The sequence below is a fragment of the Pan paniscus genome, chromosome 21, assembly GCF_029289425.2.
Source record: "Pan paniscus chromosome 21, NHGRI_mPanPan1-v2.0_pri, whole genome shotgun sequence".
NCBI lineage: Eukaryota > Metazoa > Chordata > Mammalia > Primates > Hominidae > Pan > Pan paniscus.
This window is the reverse complement of record NC_073270.2, coordinates 26,541,687-26,549,822: the sequence shown is the minus strand read 5'-3', so window position 1 is coordinate 26,549,822 and position 8,136 is coordinate 26,541,687. Positions and strand designations below refer to the sequence as shown.

Below are 8,136 nucleotides of genomic sequence, written 5' to 3'. Positions count from 1 at the left end.
AGCCTGGATGACAAAGCGAGACCCTGTCTCAAATTAATTAATTAATTAATTAATTTGATACTCCATGACCAAGTGGGACTTATTCCTGGAATGCAAGGGTAATTGAGTATATAAAAATCAATCAATGTAATACACTACATTAACAAATTGAAGGGAGAAAACCACATGAACATCTCCATTGATGCAAGAAAATTATTTGACAAAATTCAACACCTCTTTATGATTAAAACAAAATTCAACAAACTAGGAATAAAAGGAATAAAATGTCATGGGAAGGCAGTTTCTGTAAAGGAAACATAATAAAGGCCATATATAAAAACCCACAGCTAACATCATTCTTAATGGTGAAAGACAAAAGTTTTTCCTCTAACAGCAGGAACAAGGCAGGGATGTCCACTTTTATCATTTCTATTCAACATAGCACTGGAATTTCTAGCCAGAGCAATTAGGCAAGAAAAAGAAAAGGTATCCAATTTTGAAAGGAAGAAAAATCATCTGTTTGTAATTATTATCTTACGTGTAGAAGATTCCACACAAAAAACTGTTAGAACTAATAAATAAATTCAACAAAGTTGCAAAATACAAATACAAAAAAAGAAGTGGCTAGGTGCGGTGGCTCACGCCTGTAATCCCAGCACTTCGGGACACCGAAGTGGGCGGATCACGAGGTCAGGAGATTGAGACCATCCTGGCTAACACGGTGAAACCCCGTCTCTACTAAAAATACAAAAAATTAGCCAGGCGTGTTGGCGGGCGCCTGTAGTCCCAGCTACTGGGGAGGCTGAGCCAGGAGAATGGCGTGAACCCAGGAGGCGGAGCTTGCAGTGAGCCGAGATTGCACCACTGCACTCCAGCCTGGGAGACAGAGCGGGGCGACGGAGTGAGACTCCGTCTCAAAGAAAAAAAGAGGTGACCTTGAATTGGCCAACCTACGTCTTCTTCAGTGTCTGAATAGAGCTGGAAATAGAAATTATGTTCTCATCTAAAAAATTTAAAAATTACATTGTTCAGGCACCAAATTTTGGCAATTCCCAATCTAATTTGCATTACCTATGCAAAGACATCTAAACAGATTGTCATTGAATAATTTAAATATCCAGAGCCACAAATTAGTATTTCCCTACTTCATTCCTATCCCAAGGAAATACCTTCACCATGGCAAAACTTTCTCCAATAAATTTGCCCTGATGATGAAATTCATTTGCCTCTGCAAACTGATCAAATATTTATCTAGACACTCACACACACCTCCCACTCCACCCTACTTCTCTCTCTCTCATTCACTCACAATTTGGCTTACACTTTTTAAACTTTTTTATTTTTTTGAGACAGGGTCTTGCTCTGTCACCCAGGCTGGAGTGTAGTGCTGCAATCATGGCTCATGCAGCCTTGACCTCCTAAACTCAGGTGATCCTCCCTCCTCAGCCTCCCAAGTAGCTGGGACTACAGGCACATGCCACCATGCCAGGCTAATTTTTGCATTTTTTGTAGAGACTAGGGTCTCTCTATGTTGCCCAGGCTGGTCTCAAACTCCTGGGCTCAAGTGATCCTCCCACCTCAGCCTCCCAAAGTGTTAGGATTACAGGCATGACCACCGTGCTATAAGAGAAAATTTTACTATTTTTAATTGGTTAAAAAAATATATCTAAGACATAGCCTTTACATTTATTTTGATGTTTTAAAAATTGCAGGCTGGATGCAATAGCTCATGCCTGTAATCCCAGCTGAGGCAGGAGGATTGCTTGAGCCTAGGAATTCGAGACCAGCCTGGGCAACATAGCAAAACCTCATCTCTACAAAAAATAAAAAATAAAAATTAGCTGGGCGTGGTGGTGCATGCCTGTAGTCCCAGCTACTTGGGAGGCTGAAGTGAGAGGATCACTTGAGCCCAAGAGGTTGAGGTTGCAGTCAGCCAAGATGGTGCCACTGTCCTCCAGCCTAAGCAACAGAGTGAGACCCTGTTTCAAAAAAAAAAAAATTATATTAAAACACACAACAAAATTTACCAACTTGGTCATTTTTAAGCATATATTTTAGTATCATTAAATATATTCACAATGTTGTGGACCAGATCCCCAGAACCTCTGCATCACGCAAAATGGAATCTCTAGTCATTAAACAACTCCCCATTTTTCCCCTTCCCTCCACACCCTAGTAAATACCATTCTACTTTGTGTTTCTATGGATTTTTCTACTTTAGATTACTCATGTAAGTGAAATCACACAGTCATTTTGTGACTGGATTCTTTCACTTAGCACTCAAGATTCATCCATGTTGGAGCATGAGACAGGATTACCTTCCTTTTTAAGTCTGTGTAATATTCCACTGTGTATATATTATGGGCCTTCCGTATCCATGGGTTCTGTGTCTCTGGATTTAACCAAACTCAGATTTAAAATATTCAAAAATATGTTAAATTTCACAAAGTTCCAAAAAGCAAAAATCGAATTTTCCCTGAGCCAAATACTAAGTCAAATCCACACCAATAAAGTTATATGTAGGCACTGTACTAGGTATTATAAGTAACCTAGGAATCTAGGTATTATAAGTAATCTAGGATTTAAAGCAGTGGTCCCAAGCCCCAGGCCGTGGATGGGTACCAGTTCATGGCCTGTTAGGAACCGGGCCACAGAGCAGGAGGTGAACAAAGGAGCCAGCAAGTATTACCGCCTGAGCCCCACCTCCAGTCACATCAGCGGTGGCATTAGATTCTCATAGGAACATGAACCCTATTCTGAACTGCACATGCAAAGGATCTAGGCAGCACACTCCTTATGAGAATCAAACTAATTCCTGATGATCTAAGGTGGAACAGTTTCATCCGAAAACCATCCCCCTGACCCTGTCCGTGGAAAAATTGTCTTCCACAAAACCGGTCCCTGGTGCCAAAAAGTTAGGGACTGTTGTTAAAGTATATGGGAAAATGTGCCTAGATTATATGCAAATACTATGCCACACTATATAAGGGACTGGAGCATTTGTGAATTTTGGTATCTGCAGAGTATCCTGGAATTAATCCCCTAGAGATGCTGAGGGAAAAGTGTGTCACATTTTGCTTATCCATTCATCTGTTGATGGACATTTGGGTTGCTTCTATCTCTTAGCTATTCTGAATAGTGCTGCTATAACATGGGTGTGTAAACATCTCTTCAATACCCTGCTTTCAATTATTTTGGGTATATACCCAGAAGTGGGATTGTTGGATCATATGGCAGTTTTAATTATTTGAGGAATTTCCATGTTGCTTTCCAAAGCAGTGGCACCATTTACAATCCCCAAAAAGGTGCACGAGGTTGTAATATGTTCACATCCTCACCAACACTTGTTATTTTCTGATTTTCTTATAGTAGCTATCCTAATAGGTATGAGGTGGTATCCCAATATAATTTTGGCTTGCATGTCTTTAATGATCAGTGATGGTGAGCATCTTTACATATACTCCGGGCCATTTGTATATCATCTTTGATGAAATGTCTATTCAACTCCTTTGCTATTTTTAATGTTATTTGTCATTGAGTTGTAATTCTTTATACATTCTGCACATAAACCCCTTATCATATATATGATTTGCAAATATTTTCTCCTACCCTGTATGTTGCCTTTTCACTTTATTAACTATATTCTTTGATAAATATTCTTATTTATTATATTTAAGAAATATTTATATTCTTAAATATATATTCTTTATATATAAAGAAATAATTATATTCTTTGATAAATTATTTATTTATTTATTATTTTTTGAGACAGCCTCGCTCTGTCGCCCAGACTGGAATGCAGTGGTGCAATCTCAGCTCACTGCAACCTCTGCCTCCCAGGTTCAAGTGTTTCTCCTGCCTCAGCCTTCTGAGTAGCTGGGATTACAGGCGTGTGCCACCAGGTCCAGCTAATTTTTTTGTATTTTTAGTAGAGACAGGGTTTCACCATGTTGGCCAGGCTGGTCTTGAACTCCTGACCTCAGGTGATCCACCTCAAGTGATTACAGGTGTGAGCCACCATATCCGGCGATACACAGAAGTTTTAAAGTTTGATTTAGTGGTCTTTAAATTTTTGAATGCTTTACAGGAGACATAAAACTGCCATACTACATGAGAACTCAAATGGTCAGTACTTAAATAAATATGAATTCTGGAACATTAGATTCTAAATGGGAGGCATGCAACAGATAGAACTGGAAAGGTCCCAGAAAGAACAGGAAAACAGACTCCACCCTCTGGTTCACCCTCCCAAGGTTCAGTCCTTCCCTCACTGTCCCAGGCCCACTGCAGAATCTCTCAAAACAGACATATCCTGGACAACCCACCAGACTTGTCACTAACAAATGTATGCCGGATTGGGAATGGCTCCAAAAGCAAAAGCATTAATAGTAGGGTCATTGAGTCCCATATGCCTTAATGCTTTGACTGGTTTCCAGTCTGTACCTAGAAAGCTTGGAACCAGTGCCTTACCTTTCATGTTTTTGGATAACTCCAGATGTTTCCAAACAAAAAGAATGCCCAGATCACCATATTGTTCTTCCCATACTCCAATGAGAAAAATATACTCAAAGGTTGAAAGGAAATTACAAGAGAGTGGCCAGGCACAGTGGCTTATTATGCTTGTAATCCCAGCACTTTGGGAGTTCAAGGTAGGAGGATCACTTGAGCTCAGGAGTTCGAGACCAGCCTAGGCAACATCATGAAACCCTATATCTACAAAACAAAACCCAAAAAACAAAAAATTACTCACGTGTAGTGGTATGTACCTGTAGTCCCAGCTACTCAGGAGGCTGAGGTGGGAGGATTACTTGAGCCTGGGAGGTCAAGGCTGCAGTGAGCCGAGATTGAACCACTGCACTCCAGCTTGGGTAACAGAGTGAGATCCTGTGTCAAAAAAAAAAAAGGAATGAAAAGAGAAAGAAAATTACAAGAAAGTAATTATAACATCTGTTACAACGTGGATGAACCTTGAAGACATTATGCTTAGGGAAAACAGACAAACACAAAAGGTCACATATTGTATGATTCTATTTAAAACATTCAGAGTAAGTAAATCCATATGGATGAAAAGAACACTGGCAGTTGTCCGGGGCTAGGAGGAGGGAGAAATAAGAAGGAGGTGCTTAACAGGTAGGTACAGAGCTATATTTTGACATGGAATTGTTTGGAACTAGATGGAAGCAATGGTTGAGCAACACTGTGAATCTACCAACTGCCACTGAGTCGTTCTCTTTACAATGGTTAGTTTTATATTATATAAAATCTCACTTCAATAAAGAAATCAATCAATCAATGTATAAAACACTGAATGTCACCTCAAATCCCATGATTAAGGCAGAGACTCATTGGCCCCATGATTAAATGGCTTCCTCTCCATTCACTCCCAAGCCTGCATACATTTGTCAGTGTGAATCTTAGCAGGGTCTGACCCACACCCTTTGCAGCAACCAGCTCAGAAAGGCAAACCAGGAACTGCTGTAGCAACCAACCCACACCAGTCAGGACATGGCAGTGATGCAGCTTCTCTAATTTGTCCCCTGGCTTCCAACTCAGAACCAAGCATAGAAAGCCAAATGTACTCCCATAACCAGTCATATGAGATGCCTCAATGCTTATTAGACACTTCCAGTGTCCCATGTCAATAGCCTCCAGTCAACAGCACATCTGATGCCTTCCCTTTTGTTCACTACAAAGCTTTCCCACTTTGTCAAAAGTGGCTGACTCTCTTGCTTTAGCAAGCACTTTCTAAGTGGGCCCTGATTGTTCCCGTTTGAGTTGTCTTTATTTCCACACAGCTGTCAAGCCAGTACCAGGGATTTTCACATTTCGGTGACCTTCAGTGATAATCACATCTACCATCGCACACCACAGTACACAGACACTCTCTCCTAAACAAAACGCTTTCTTCAACAATGGGTGAACATCCTATGTACAAATGATGAAGTAAAAACACAGTGCCATTCAGATCTTTACTGATATTTAAACAAACTATAGAGGAAAATTCCAAATAAACAATACAGACACAAAAAAATAAGTGCTGGTTGAAACTACTGAGAAGTGACCTGCAGTTTAGTGAATCAAAGGTTTTCCTTACTCTTTAAACACTTTTTAATAACAGGCATGTCCTTCCTAGAGAAGCACATACCTTTCTCCTAATTTTATTCTTGCCAAAGATTATATCGTATTTCTTTACAATTACATACTCTCCTCCACACCTGTGGTTATGTCTTACTTTTGGTTTTCTTTTTCTTTTTCTTTTTTTTTTAAGAGATGGGGCCTTGCTCTGTTACCCAGGCTATTCCAAGTGATCCTCCTGCCTTGGCCTCCCGAAGTGCTAGAATTACAGGTGTAAGCCACCATGCCCAGCCACTTTTGTTTCTTATGTTCTTTATTTTATAACTATTCTTGCTAAATATTTTTCTATTTTAATTTTGATCAAAGAACTAGCTTTCTGTTTCCTTGTTCACTAATTCACTTCTCTTCTTTGTTTTGTAGTTTGTTAACCTACATTTTTATATTTACTTATTTTCTTGGTAATTTCTTGGAGCTATTTTTACTGTTTTCTCTTTCTCTCTTTTTTTTTTGGTCTTGCTGTGTCACTTAGGCTGGAATGCAATGGTGTGATCACAACTCACTGCAGCCTCAAACTTATGGGCTCTAATGATCCTTTCCTGCCTCAGCCTCCCAAGTAGCTGGGACTACAAGCAAGCACCACCACACTTGGCTAATTTTTGTACTAGAGACAGTGTCTCACTCTCTTGCCCAGGCTGGTCTTGAACTCCTGGTCCCACGTATCTTCCCACTTCAGGCTCCCACAATGCTGGGATTTCAGGTATGAACCACCATGCCCGGCCATTTGGTCCTTTTCCAGCTTCTTACATTGGTATTAAACTCATTTATTTGCTTCTTCTTGTTTTTATCAAAATATCTTTAAGTTTCCAAAATGTATGCTGAATGTCATTTCCTTTCTTTATGCTGCAATTTTTACTTTTACTTCTTCTGTAAGCTAAGATGTATGTTTTCAATGTCCAAATGGATACATTTTTTGTTACCTTTCATTTTTAAATTTCTGCATTGTGGTCAATGTCTCTCGCATTACTTCTGCCTTTTCAAATTTATAGTTTATTTTTGAAACCAAGTACCTGATAAGGACTTCTGAATTTTCATGTTTTAGAGTAAACTGTAGTATCTAAAAGGAAAGTGTAGGTATGTATATACACATACACAGAAATCAACTGTTCATATTTCATCTCATTTTTTCTATTGTTTCATACTCTTTAATATTGTCTCATTTTTATTTTAAAACATCTACTAAATTATATATGCAAAGAAAACATACAAAATACACTTTTTTTTACTATTTATATTACACTTATAAATAGATGTGTTTAAAAACACATGACAAGAAGTTCCAAGCTGGCTTCAATCCCCACCACAGAAAACCAAAACCAAATATGCACCTCCAAACTCCTCACCAGCAACAACCCGGAGCTCAAGTACAAGGGTGAGACCATTCCCAGGGCCACAGAGAAGAGGAAAAACTTCAAGCAAAGGACAGGAGAATTGGACTTCCATATCCATGATGCCCCTCCCCCTATTATGCCTGGCACCAGTCTCCCTGCAGCTCATGGTTTCTACAATGGAAAAAGTGAAATTGAGGTCATCAGCCACTTCTCCAACTTCTTGGATTCCCAGGCAGGAGACCTCTCCATGCTTTAACCCATGGGTAGCATCGTGACTGCCTGAAGGGAGAATTAACCCTAAGGACAGGCAGAAACAAGCAGGGTAGGCAGGACTACCACCCCCAGCCTCGGAAACCACTTTGTAACTCAGCCAAAGGAGATGCTAAATCAGAGTGTCTGTTCACCAGCACCATGCTGTAGGAGGGAGTTCCCCAGGTCCCCTGGGCATGAACTCCTAGACAATCTTCCCTCACTGCTGGGATAATATCTTTAGGACCTCCTCCATTTAGGACAGGCAGCACTCTGACCACTTAGAAGAGAAGAGGCAAACCTGGGCTTAACGTGCCACCTACAGCCACAGAGGAGGCAGCGACTTAGTAGCGAAGATTCACTAAGCAAATATGTTCAATAAAAAGCAAAATAAGCCAGAGAAAACTAGAATAAATAACTCATCTTCCATTGCAAAAACATATAT

At 39.9% G+C, this 8,136-nt stretch overlaps 1 long non-coding RNA gene across 5 annotated transcripts in view; it reads right to left on the bottom strand.

Moving 5' to 3' along the window:
* The window catches only part of LOC117977231 (uncharacterized), a 67,451-nt gene that overhangs the window by 25,409 nt on the left and 33,906 nt on the right, over nucleotides 1-8,136 (bottom strand). For all 5 annotated transcript variants that reach the window (XR_008622324.2, XR_010110976.1, XR_008622325.2 and 2 more), the window contains one exon: nucleotides 4,730-4,863. This is a non-coding gene — a long non-coding RNA (uncharacterized LOC117977231). The remainder of the gene's footprint in view (nucleotides 1-4,729; nucleotides 4,864-8,136) is intronic.